The sequence below is a fragment of the Patiria miniata genome, unplaced genomic scaffold (genome assembly GCF_015706575.1).
Source record: "Patiria miniata isolate m_02_andy unplaced genomic scaffold, ASM1570657v1 HiC_scaffold_24, whole genome shotgun sequence".
NCBI lineage: Eukaryota > Metazoa > Echinodermata > Asteroidea > Valvatida > Asterinidae > Patiria > Patiria miniata.
Genome location: NW_024037063.1, coordinates 20,680,707 through 20,695,266, shown reverse-complemented (window position 1 = coordinate 20,695,266; position 14,560 = coordinate 20,680,707).

Here is a 14,560-nt window from a genome sequence, read left to right as displayed (position 1 = left end):
CCGTGATGTAGGGAGGAAAGGGAGTCCACCTGGGCTAGAAAATGGTGAGTGCTTATGGAAGTTATGGTGAATAAACTTGTTAACTTTTTTAGTCAGTGTGTATGACAAATGGTTGTAAATATTTGTATTTTAATTACGGATTGGGAAAGAATTGCTTGATCGGACTCCTCTTTTATTCAAAAGTTGCTTCCTGTATGATTATTTCCTCCATTTTCCCTCCTCGACTCTCACCTTTTCCTTTCTTCTGTTCCTCTTTCATGTCTTTATTAATAATTTTGTAGTTAGCTATCGTCGTGTAAGTCTTTTGTCTTGTCTGTCTCGTCCGTGTGTCATTATAACGTTGTTTTTCTGTTGTTAGTGTTGTCTGTAAGGGCTGTTTCCTACAAGCCTCGGCTTACTTAAACAGCCCCATACTCCTTACTTTCTTTTGTACATAAATCGAAATAAGTTTATCATTTCTTCAAAGCGTATTTTACTTTTATTATTATTTTTTTCGAGACATATTTATTGATTTTGTTATCTTGTTATTTACCAGATTGCTTTTATTTATGGATGTATTCTCTAAAGGAGTGTGGAATAAATGTCTTTTTGAATTGAATTGAAATCAGTTACATGCGCCCATCATAGAGCATTGGAGCTGGAGTTATGCGCCTCGGTAGCAACCCACTCAAGTTTGAGTCCCAGCTTGACCAATGTTTTTGAAACTTTCTTGTTTGTGTCCCAAAAAATAACAAGTGTCTTCTTTTATTGCTTTAAATCGGATCCTACACTTAATTGCAGTGTATTTAATCTTCTTTAACCCTTACCCTACTAGACCCTCCAACGCATGCCAATATGTGCCTCAAGAAAATCTCCTATGTTTTTTGCATGGCCCTCCAATATCTGCCATGTCATTTCAAGGGTAACTGGACAGGCACTCCAATACATGCCACAGAGAACAATGAGAGTCCTCTGATAACAAAGTGAGTGCCCCCAGCTGGTCAGTATCAGGCACCCTCCAGGGCCTCCAACTCCTGCCAATTGGAGCCTTCACTGTTAAGACAAACTATCTGCCAATAAACTGCAGCTGGAGGGCATTGGCATAACCAACTGACATGCAGTAAACTACCGTCAGAGAGTAAGGGTTAAGTTTCTGATTCAGCGCTCAGGAGTATTTTTGTAAAAGGGAAATAAAGTCCAAAAATGCAAAAGGTCTGACTCCCATCTCTTTAACAAGAAGCCACAAAGATAATGTTACTAGCGCGAAACCAGACGAAGATTCGTCACTACAAATTTTTAACAAGTGGGGGACCGGTTCACGGTCAATTTTCCACTGCCTGTATATTTTTTTTGGGGGGGGGGAGGGGGAGCGTGGTCAGTTTTAAGCTCTGAGCATTTTGAGATAAAATGCAATAAAAATCTCCAAGTAACCATTCTGGGTACTTTCTTAGAACAACTACACAGTTGAAAAAAGGCAGTTGTCGATATTGCGATGCATCGTGGAAATGATTACCTATGGGGAGTTGGTGCTTCCTTGCCATACGATTAAACTATTTAAGAGGGCACAAATGGTCCAAATTTTCTTCCTCACCTCCTGGCATACTGTGTACAAACCAATGGGGGTCTTGACCAATATAGACCCAAGTAATAACATGGCTCACAATGCATGTTTCCATAGGAGGGTTAAGGAAAGCAACAAATTGCACTTTTTTTAGGGTGGGGGTGATTTAAGTTCACCGCCCTGAACTTTTTCAAATCTTAAAAAGTAACCATTCTTATAGGACAGCTGTTATATTTAATGAATTGAAGACAGCTGCACAGTCAAACTCAAATGTACTTCTTTCGTTCAGCCATACAAATGGTAGTTTGTTGATAAATATTCGCACGATATCACTGACTCTGCTCACGCAATTTTCCAGTTGGCGTTGGACTTCAGCGCTAAAAGCAACTGACACCATGGCACTCAATGTCAAAATCAATTAAATCGGTTACAGTTAAAGTAGGGCTGAAAGTAAAGGTGACGATTCACAAATTGTGAGGCCCTAGACGGTCATAGTGTCCTGAGCTCTGAATCACGTGTTTTTGTGATTTGACCCGTGCAGACCATCCCAATGACCCAAGGCCAAGCTTGACCATACTGTAATTATTCACATGTGCCCTGGCGACCCAAATCTTCCCCCCACAATTATGACACGCATCTCGCTTGTGGGGCTTTGTGCCATGGTGTGGATGGTGGGGTCGTGAGTCAGTTATAACCATTGGTGAACCGAATCGGAGAGGCTAGTGGCGAAGGGGGAGGGTTGGTCAGGGCAGTTACAGTGTAACGTTACGAGGAAGGGGAATGGGGGGGGGGGGGAGGACAGGGGGAGGGGGAGGGCAGACCTGTGTCGCCACCCATTTGTCCCATCTTCCTAACCACACAGAAGTTGGGAAAGAGTGTTGCAACCTGACCCTACTTCAGCGGTTGTGTACAAAGTCTATGGAGAGTCAAGAACATTTTCTAAGTATTTCTTAACAAAATTGGAAATGTTTCTCAGTCCCAGATTCGTGTCTTATCTTTTTGCAATAACCGACCTTTATTGAGATGATATATGAAGAAAAAAGCAGCGTCAGGTTGCAACATTCTTTCCAGAATTTGGAGGCGAAAAACAAGATTGTATGATAGTTTAATTAAAACTATGTTAAGTAAACCCCCACCCCAAAGAGCCCCCACCCCCAAGAGCCCCCGCCCCCAGCCTACTCTACTCCCCCAGCCACAATTTGGAGGCAAATTTTATTTACCGAAACCATGGAGTAATCCCCCACTCCCACCCAAAAGAGCCCCTCTACCCATGTCTCCAAGAACCCTCCCCCCCCCCCCCATATGAAACTGTGTTTGGGGTGGACCTCATCTTACATTATTGGGTGTTTTTTTTTCCATTTTCATCAATAACTTTTCGTATGACACAGGTGCTTCCAAATTTATAAATTTATGTTGGAACAATTGGAGTATTTGACCCCAAAATAATGGTCTGAAAAGCTATGCTCTGTATCTAAAAGTTAGGTTTACGTAAAATTAAAGGAAATGTACCGGTACAACATTTGCTCTTGCTGCAATTAAGCGGGTTTGGAGTATTAGAATGTTATAGCAAAAATTGTTAAACTGACTTGTTTCATCTTTTGGGCTTGAACATGCTGGAAAACCAAGAAAAACAACATGTTCTTCTAGTCTGGGTCCCTGACCCCACGATTTAACAGTTTGAGCAGTTTGTTGACTTTTGGGAATTGTAAGGTCAGAGAATCAAGTCCGGAAGGCTTGTACCCCTTCACAGGCGTGTAATCAATTGCAAAGAAAATGCGGAAAAACTTTTATGAAAATAAGTGCAGTTTTTGAAAAAAAAAGCCAGTTTTTCCAACGCTGGTCGGCTGACCAGCGTTAGAAAAATACCAGTTTTTTTGAAAATGTCAGCACACCAGGAGCCATGATTTTACAGGGTGCTTCAGAATGTCATGTCAATCCAGTAAGGTATTTCGTGATAATTTGATCAGTTCCTTTTTTTGATGTTTGTGAATGTTGTATCTTCCCTTTAGTCAGTAATCTGAGGAAAGCGGGATCACTTAGCTTTTTGTCACATCAAATCTTAGGGTTGTGCTGAAAAAAGTACAACCTTGCACGTACCAATCTCTAAAAAAATACTCTTTAATTCCTCAACATTCTTTAAGGTCTCTCTGGCATAAATTTCCCATTTCCTATTTTTTTCTCTTGCCCAGCATAAATTTGACACTTGGTTATCCGTTTTTACCGCTACCCTTTAAGACTGAGCCGACTGGCGCGCAACACTGGGCAGTGGATTGACCAAAAAGTTCATCTTGATAATGCCAGGGACAAAATTGGCCGGGAATTACTTTTTTTAAGCAACATCTTTTCTATCTCTCTGTAACAGAGAAGGATGACTGTAGATCCACGATTGTAAATTTTCTTAATCCTGTTTGCTCAAAACAAAACTTAGAAAACGGTTATTGCTAGAACGATGACTTTTTAAATTGCTGTGTTGGTTGTCTCAAGATTTCATCTAGCTGACTGATTGACCCTGCCAGACAGGAGACTTAGCAAATTAAAACAAATCTAACTCCACTTAAACCTTATCTTTAATCTCGAAATATTTGTGTTTTGGATTTTCTGTCAGGCACTGGGAATCAGAAAAAGGAACTGTTAAATTTAAAAGGAGAGGGTGAGGCAACAAGAGAGGCCTGGGAATTCAATTTGAAAGTTTTGTATGACTTACTGGGAGTGTACTATAAAAAAAGGTCAGGATTTTGTTTTTATAAAAACTAGATAGTTCTGAGTATGTGTATTTGAGTAACTTTATTTTCATTCTAAAATCCAGTTTTTCATTCAGAAATACAGTTCTGTTTTTAATAGGCACATATTCTTATCAACATGCAAAAGATTATTCTGATTATCACCTGTTGTCCAAGGAGCCCTACAGTATCTTCTGTCTAAATGTCTGATATCTAAGCATGCAGCTTTATGCGACCCCACGCCCCAGCCAATCGGAGTTGATAAATAAATTGTGACGTCATTTCATTCCCAAATCAGGACTAAAATCGTGATTGGTCAATTTGGCAGTGATTTTGAAAGACAGCAACAGCCGGGTGGGCAAAGATCTTCAAAACCTAGACACGACCATGATTGGCTGGCTCTATTATTGCTTGGCGTATCGCTTAACATTCATTATGAAAAGTAGCGCGCATCTGCTCAACCGGAAATGTCCACACAAGCTTTAACGTGGGGAAATGACCACAAATATAGCCCATTTTTACACTAAATTCCTTGTATCTTCAGAATGGACGGTCGCACAAATCTGGGGGTTGCAGATTATGAAAATTCATTCGTCTGGCTTTAACTCTATCTATGTCTGGCTTGGAACTTTAGGCAGAAAAACCACTGATCATTTTTTTAATGAAAATGTGGGGTATGAGGCAATTGCCTATGGAGCGGAACAGAAAATGACCATTTGTGAAAGACCTTTGGTTGTTTATCCCAACGTATCTCGAGAACCCAATGTCAGAGCACACTGGGGGTAGCGGTTTTGTAAAGAGGATGAAGTTCTCTTTCCATTCATATAAGATTCGATTTCATTGGTTAAGAAACCACTGATCATTTTTTCGTCAAAGTTTTCCCCCAATGACTGGATTTCTTGCAGAGGTCAGTTGTGTGAGTGCACGTGGCCAGCGTGTTGCATGTGGTACGCAAACCGCAAGGTCAATTGGGCAAGCTGTGGAGCTGTCTCACACACATTGATCTTTTGCGCGTTTGGGCCCCAAACTTTTCATTATGTTACAGAGCGCGTGACCGCAGCCAAAAGAAAAGTCTATGTCTATGATGCGACGATGGGTATAGAATTAGCGCCCGCTGAATGGTCAGAATCTTGAGGTGAAGACGCAGTCTTTTTGCATAATTAATCACTGAATCTGCCTACATTTGCCAGGGTCTATTGCACTAGAAAAAGTTTGGGTTGTTTTTAACCCATGACAACTTTTGTTGTACAATCTCAGCTCAGCTTGATGCTGCCGTTTCAGCACAAAGCTGCAGCTAAAATCAACCACGATAACCATATCTGCCGTCACAGGTACCCATTTACTCCTGGGTGGGGAGAAGCAATGAGTGACAAAGTGCCTTGCCCAAGGGCACACGCACCATAGCCCCAGGCTGGACTCGAACCCACAACCTGCAGAATTACCCGCAGACCATGAGTACAATACTCCAGACCATGAGGTCATGGCACTCCACAGTTTGAACATTGAACTAACCATTATTTTGTGGAATCCATTTTTGGTTTGTAAATCACCACGTTCAACCCGTGTGCATGTGGCTTCAACAGTGGTCCCTGAAACGCTCTGCGGTTTCCACCCAGAATGAAACTCAGACAGTATTTATGCAGGAAAAAGGAAATCGGGTGTGGCTCATTGCCGGGGGGAGAGGGGCCAGAGGAAAGAATGGATCCTTTTTCAATCAAAACCCCAAGATGGACGACATTACGTCCACTGGATTTCCCCGTCAATTTATTACCTTCTCAAAAAAATACCGCACGTGTTTTGGTTTTTGTGTCTCCAGGCAACCCCCAGACTTGTGGTAGCCTTTTTTACTTTAAGTCGGTGCCAAACTTTTTGCCAATAATGTGAAGCGGAGACGGTTGCCATGGCAGCGGATTTGCAGCAGACGGGAAATCCGGACGACACGCAGATCATGTGACAAATCATTTCAACCCAGGAGATATGAAATAAAAATAAATGACGCAAAGTGGGTGTTCGATGCGAGCGACTCGTTAATAACCAGCGTGGCTGCAACCATCGGAGACCACCCGGCTTTCTCAAAATGTGGCATTTATTTAACCAAGTCCACTCGATCAAATGTTACCCGAACATGATGCGGCCAATCTTGCAATTCGAGACTGACGGATCGGGAAGATTGACCGCAAGATTGCATGGAATTTCAGAGATTGCTTGTAGCTGTCCTATAACTTAAAGGGAAAATACAACATTTGCAAACATCGAAGAATAAAACTACCAAGTTTTTACGAAATACCTTACTAGGATGTTGGTAAATGACAGTCTTACGCATCCTGTAAAATTATGGCACCTGGTGTCAAGTCATTTTCAAGAAAATGGTATTTTTGTATACATTTCCAACGGTGGTCGGCCGACCACCGTTGGAAAAACCTAACTATTTTTCAACTACTGCTCCTAATTTACAATTTTTTTTTCAGTCCAAATGTTGTTTGCTATTGGTTACTTGTCTATGAACGGGTGCAGGCCAGCTAGACTGGTTCCCTTACCTTACAATTTTCCGACATCTATAAATTGATCCATTTTATTTTTAGTGGAGTCTGGGAACCAGACTACTTAAACTTTTTTGTTTTTTCTTGATTTTTCCAGCATTTTCGAACACAAAACTTCAAATATGTCAGTTAAACAATATTTGATCTATTATACTAACCCCTCAAATAGTTCATTTCTGAAAATTACAGCAAAAGCCAATGATGATGTACATTCCCTTTAATATTGATCACTACTTTTTAGATGATCGAGTGTTCGAATCAAATTGATATCCATACATTGTACAGGGTGGATAAAAAAAAGAAACCGAGATGTTATTGCTAATTGGAACAGAAGTAGGGCACATGTGAATCAAAGGGAGATATCCTCTGTTAGGGTTGAATCTTCTCTTTAAAATGACACCCTGATCATGTCATTACATTCACGGTTGACTGAGCAGTGACCAATTTTATGAAAGGGTCTATTAAGAGAATTGCGCCACTTTTCAATTGTGGTTTTTGTGGTGTCATTTGTCACTGAGTGAAAAGGCTATGGTTGCCAATCAAGGCAGGTGGAGGAAAAAGAGATTTCACCATGAAAAGTGGCGCAATTCTCTAAATAGACCCTTTCATAAAATTGGTCACTGCTCAGTCAACCGTGAATGTAATAACATGATCAAGGTGTCATTTTAAAGAGGAGATTCAATCTTAACAGAGGATTTTTCCCTTTGATTCACATGTGCCCTACTTCTTTTCCAATTAGCAATAATATCTCGGTTTCTTTTTTTTTTTAATCCACTCTGTACACTGTCCTCACATTTTGCTACATATCCCCTCATGATCTATTCTAGAGTCCGTAGGGGTGGGGGGAGAGGGGTGATTCCAGTGCTATGCAACTTCTGCTACTTGCAAAAACGTTCTTTCGATATTTTTACAAAACAAAACTTAATGAAAGTCTTCCGAATTAGGCAGCTACCATTTTTACCCCTTTGGTGTGTCTGTCAATTAAAAAATTTGTCAGGTACTTTAAAAGATGGGAAGCAAGCATGGGTGTTTCTGTTCCTGACTTCTGGCAGAAACCGTCCCAGTTTATTACAACACACAGTGGCATATTTCAAGGCTGTTTCAAATTCTCTAACTCCTTCTTGTCGCGAACAATTTGTTGCATCCCCAAGACCAGAAATGAATTGTTCCTATATTCATGAACGGCAGCCACGTGGTGCAGGGTTTGTTTCAAGCGAAGGAAGACGCTTATAAAGAATTGGAGGAGACGTAATCAGTGCCTGCTGCGTGACCATAAAAATAATGAACATTAACGTTCCACATGTGAAAAACAGGGCCTGTCATTCGTCAGATGTAAACTGTGTCTCGGATCATTGGTATGTTGTAGGGGAAGGGGGATTATTGCTAAAGAAAATTTCTCGGAAATTGAACAATGTGTTTTCCAATGGTGCATGCTGTGCTCAAGCGAATACTGTGTTATTAACTTTCAAACTAGAAATTCATATGAAAAGAATTTTGTTTGCGTGTGGTGGGATTAATTACGCTTTCCTTATTATTTTTATCTCAATGCTAATTGGAAAATGGAGCATTGTGTTTTTTTCAAGGATGTGCTTGAGGGAACACTGCATCTTGTCATTAATGAAATTCTCAGAAAAGCATTTTTTTTTCCTTCTGTGTGCAGGTTTCTTCATGTGTTATCCTTTCTAAGACTTTTTTGTTTGTTTTGTTTTGTATGCTTGCAGGTATGCTTTAGGCCATTCACATCTCAATTGAACATGTACTACGTTTTAAAAATGTGTCCTGCGTTTGATCCTAACTAACTCTGTTGTTTACCAATGGAATTAAACCAAAATTTCAGATTATGTAAACAAGGCATGACAAAATTGTATGTGAGCGAGTTTCATCAGCTTTGTGCAAGAGGGTGAGATTTAACCATCTGCGCTCGGATTATTTATGCCGAAACTTTGCTTTTTGCAAAAGGCTAAATTTTCCAGCCAACTTCTGCCTTTAAAACCCTAACCGCCCTGAATCCTCCAAAATCCTTTTTGCAAATTGGAGGAATTTGCAGGATTGAGGTTACATGGCAAAAGTGCGTTGCTGATTTCGGAGTACGCACTGTGTCAAGATCTTGGGCCGGACCTTGTGTTGTATAAGCTCAGCCGTGCATAAATTTAGTCCTTGATTATACTTGACATCCTCCGCACTGTTCCAGGATGTCACTGCCTCTGCCTCAGCCTATTGACAGACATAGCCAGAGGATTTTGCAGGATTCAGGCAGTGGTCATCCCTCCATGGACCATATTCAAGAAATAACGGAGGAATTTGCAGGATTGAGGCTATATGCTATTTTTCCATGAGGCCAATTGGAAGAATTTTGCAGGATTGAGGCTACATCCTAGCAAAAAGGCCTAGGGAGTTAGGGTTAAACAGCCAAATGTCACAAATTTAAACAGTATTTGTACAATATTTCTTTCTGAAACCTCAAACATGTGTGCACTGCAGCGTAAATTGTTCAACAATAGGCCGTGCACAACGGCCAATACAAGATCAACAAGGTCCGCCTCCACAGACTTCACGGACTTTGTGTATGTTTACAAAAGGCACGAGGGATAAGCGTGTTTAGACGTCACCCGGAGGCGAGTCGAGGCAATCTTGACGTCTTAACCCATCAGCCGCACCTGTGTTTAAAAACAGTCCTCCGGCGCAAACTGGTTAACAGTTTTAACTTGCTCTTGTATTGGGCATATTTTATTAAGTTCAATCAAGTTACTGATTTGACATCTGACCGATGATTTGATGATATTACCCCACCAGGTCCTTGAGAACATACATAGGAGGCCTCATCTCAGCAGGAGTCTTCATCTATGAGAATGGGCTATTACCATTCCAGTCGGCCACACTTCATGAAACAGCCTATGGACTCCTGGTGGAAAAACAACGGCGCAGGCTGCATGAGAGATACACCATCAACTTAGAGCAACGTTACCTCGGATTCATCAAGGAAAAAAGTAAGACAATTTCATTTACGTATAAAGGCCACAAAAGAAATAAGTCTCTGGTTTCTGGCTGGCGCGTGCATTGCCGTAGCCGTGCGCGTCGGCAAAATTAAAACAAAACTAGAGATCTATGTCTGTTTGAAAACAGAACTATGGGGCTTTTCCACTTATTATTTTTGTATGACTTGATGCTTTTTTGCCAATTTGCAGTCGTGTAAATTATATTTTTTTGTTCAAAGTTCATAAAAAGATATATTGAGCTACCGCCATGTGTTAAATTTTGGAAGTGGAATGAAATTGTAAATGTTAGGCAATTTCATTAAAAAAATAAACCAATGACGTCATGGTGACGTCATTTTGGATTTTGCATACTGGTACCATTATCCAGCTATCCACCAAGTTTCATGACCATCGGACTTTCCCTTAGATGTGTTTTCAAAAATCACTTTTTTGATGATGTCATGATGACGTCACACATTTTCCAAATTTTTTGCATATACCTATTACCTAGCAAAGAGAATGCAAACGAAGAAGAAAAAGAAGGAAGAAAAAAATCAGAACTAAAACAAAGGCTTTTCCGCAACTTTGCGGAAAAGCCAGAAAAAAACATTTTTGCAATGTAAGATGATGTCTCAAATCCGCCGAACTCACTGGTTTGACTGTAACCCTGTTTTTTCACAATTGTATGTGTTTATAGATGAGGTTACGATAAGCTTTATGTGGCCTCTCTGAGCTCCCATATATTTGCACTAAATTTAGTCGGGCACCATTGGCAGACGATGTTGTACTTTTGTGATCGTGCGTCTGGAAGCCAGACTGAGGGATCGATGGTCGTGTATGTGGAACTTGTAAATGCTTTTTAATTAGCGTAATATGTAAGGGAGCAGACTAATGACCAGCCTGGCAGCTCATGCACGATGTCGATGTCGCTGTATGGTCTGATGTTACCGTTTTTTCTGATTTTTGTTTTGACTATCCAAATTTCCCAAATAAAGAATGTTCGTGTCGGTCGAGATCGTAAGCCGTGTAGAATTCTCGAGCCGTATGGCCTGACTGAGGTCACCTCAAGCTCCCCCCGAAGGATACTTTTGAGAGTTTTAAGGGGAACGAAGTGTCATCTGCGACATCAGCCGACATTTGAAGAAAAAAAGTTTGTAGGGGGGAAAAAAGTGCCGCCGCACCACTTTTGGGGCAACTTCCGTACCAGACACCAGAGACTTTTTCTTGGCCTAATCAGATAAATTTCAACCAAAAAAATGCTTATCATGAAGTACAAATTCTAACCCTTGCATACTTCTAAAGGCCAAATAAAAATGGTTTGCTTCCAATTACATGGCATTTAAAAATAGGGTAGGTAGGTAGGGATTTTTTGGGGGGGCCAATTTCTTTGTGCATGATCATCTGGAGGCGTGTAGTCAAGGGTAAAAGGTAGAAAATTGATGGTTTTGGGTGTTTTTTCCTCATTTTCCCCTTAAAAAATTTAGGGTAGGGGATGTCAGAATAAGGTAGGTAGGGAACAGGAAGCAGAACTATTATTGTTTTGGCCTTGTGTGCAAATTATATCTCAAATTTCACCAAAATGTGCAATTTGGAATACACTATTTTGGTATTGCTTAAAGACAAATAATGCAATTTTTGTGATTGTATTTTGACTTGCCTTTTGATGTTCATAGTTCTTCTACTGAATTTTAAAATGTTTTTTTTTTTTCGCCACAGTTAAAAAAATATTTCCCCCCACAGCTTAAAAAAAAAAATGAAAACAAGAAAAACCAAAAACAAAACTTTTTGTTTGTCTTCATGTTTCTTAACTTTTTTTTTCTTTTTTTCTTTTTTAAAATTTTCCCTTTCAAATGCGCTAACTCCCTCACTTGCCATCCCACCCACCCAGAAAAAAGCTGTTCTGATGTGCTTATCTGGGCTTCACGGATGTTACAGCTTCGAAAAGCTGTCTTGCCCACTTTGGGGGTTTGCCCGCAGCATCGTGCATGCTCAGTAACCTTTCCAAAATTGACCTGCATACCTAATAAGCTTTCCCAGCTGGCTGCAGATAATAGTTAGGAATTCTTTTTGTCCAGGCTACTTCAGTGTTATATAATCAGGCCTTTGAGTAAAACAGCCAAAAAAGCTCCATCAAAAAAGCCTGCACCCCCCCCCTCCCAGTGTGTAGAGTTACAGTTATTGTATACATGTAGGTTCACTTGTTAAAAAAACACAATGTAGGATTAAAGATGTTCTGTCCATGCTTCTCAATCTGATTAAAAAAATGTAAACAAAATTTAAAAACAAAATTTAAAAAAATTTAAATTTTTTTTTTCTATTTTCTTAACTAATTTTCAACTTGAAATTATACTCTATTAATCGGAAAATGCGTTGTTTGCAAAAAAAGCTGTAACAAATTTGGTTTTTCAGAATTTATTTTCAACTTAAAGTTTGTTGAAGAAGCGCGCCCATTACTGTGCTCCCAGTACAGTGTAAAACGATTGCCAAATCTTTTTCGCGAGTCATTTTCATGTGGGGACAGGATGCAGCGAGCACAATGTTCTTGAGCAACACTAATCCGGGGGGGGGGGGGGGGGGGGGGTGTCATGCCCCCACCAAGAAAAAGAAGAACCCAATTATCGCACTAAAGGCAGCCACTGTGTACACCACCATCTTTTCCTCAAAAACAAAATTGGTTAAAGTGGTCAGAAATTGCCTCAGATCGCACCACCTGGGAATCTAGAATCCAACAATTTGTTGGGGCTCTTGTAAGCGGGCCACGAAACCCACGCCGTAATTTTTTGGACCCACTGTTTGAGGGACCTCAATTTTTTTTAACGTCCTCCAAATTGACCTATCGCCGCCCCCCCCCCCCCCAAATTGACCTATCGCCGTCCCCCCCCCCCCCAAATTGACCTATCGCCGTCCCTCCCCCAAATTGACCTATCGCCATTTGCGAGTTAGCCACACCCCTTAGACAACCCTATGGAATTTTGGTAGGCTAAGTTTTGTTTGTCTCAGATGTTGGGCGTTCTGCGTCCATTTGTAAATCATGTAATTGGACAATGTTTCACAAGCTGCATTGACGCAATTCTAACGCGATTGTAATGCGATTCTAACGCGATTGTAATGCGATTCTAACGCGATTCACCGTGACAGGTCAATTGTGTTCTGGATCCACCCTTGCCTGATCACTAACGCTGGCCCAAATGCAGCCAGCACGCCAGCTCCTTGTGTAGGAGGGGCCGTATCATACGCCCGACGCCTCATAGGTCCAACGCCTCATAAGTCCGAAATTTCTGACTTATGAGGCGTCGGACTTATGAGGCATACATTTATTTATTCCGCCTCATAGGTCCGACGCCTCATAAGTCCGACGCCTCATAAGTCCGACAACGGAAAAACGAGGCGTTTAATTTGTCGGACTTAGAAGGCGTCGGAGCTATGAGGTGTCAGACCTATGAAGCGTCGGACTTATGAGGCGTCGGACCTATGAGGCGTCGGACTTATGGGCCTTTATTTGGTTAGTGGATGCAATTTTGTCGGACTTATGAGGCGTCGGACCTATGAGGCATCGGACTTATGAGCGGACCCCATGTAGGACACATGACCGCATTGGAAATGCACACTGGTTTGCAGGCTAGCCTGATTGCAAAGTGCTACCGCGGCTGGCCCATACTAGTTGCAGCTTGCACTGATGGCGCGCCCTCTATTGATCAAATAAGACTGGTCATGTGACTGCACATCGGGAAACCCCGGGCGTGGTTCTTGCGAATTGCATGATTGGCCCAAATTGGCTAACACTGGCCCAAATGCAGCCAGCACGTTGGCGGTCCAATCGCTGGTTCCTTGTGGTGGACACGTGACTGCATTGGACACGCATGCCTGGCTTTCAGGCTTTCGTTCCAACACGCATGTTCTGTCAGCAAATTTTGCCCCCCCCCCCAAATTCAAATCGGTCTTGGGACATCCCCACCTAAGTGCTGACACTGTGCCAGTGCAAAACTCAATCTTTTCATTCACTTGGACTTTTCAAACCCCTTTTTCTAGGGCTGTCCATATTCGAATAATTTAACATTCGAATATTCAAAACTGCACTTGACCGATTATTCGAATATTCGAAGCTTGCTGATCAAGTTTTACACACGCCAGCTGCAGCTGCCTTCCTCGCTGGTTAAAAGTTGCATACAAATGAAAAATTGCATGTGGTGTTGGATGTTATGGGCCACTGGAGTGTTATGCAGTGCGTACTGCATGTCCTGGGACTTCACTTAGCTAAAAGAATGGGACCAGTAAATAGTGTTGACAGAAAGTTAGGCGACAAAAAAAAGTGGCCTCTGACAAAAACAACAACCAACTTTACGATTGAAATGACATAGTCGTGTGTGCATGTGCAGTTTTTTTTTTTGAATATTCAAAAAGGCAAAAACTGTTTGAATTTTCAGTTGATGATCGATTATTTTGAATATTTATTGATAGTATCTGGTTAGCCCAAGCTTTTTCCTTTCCAATCTCACTTTTCCTTGTTGTCGCTGATTTTCTGGACAGCCAAACACGCCCACTTTCCTGTTTTGACCACTGTGTGATCATCACTTACATTCGTTCTTGTCTTACAATGTATGTCGCCAAAAAAAAGAAAGACTTGAGTTGAATTTTGTGATTCATTAGAAGTTAGAACTACACGTCCATCCTTTTCTTTTGTTATTCCATTTTTTGTCTAATTTTGTACCAGTCGGAAAGACTTTGTTTCCAAAAAAAAATTACGGGAAATTAGATTTTTGTCGATTTACAGTGTCATTATGCAAA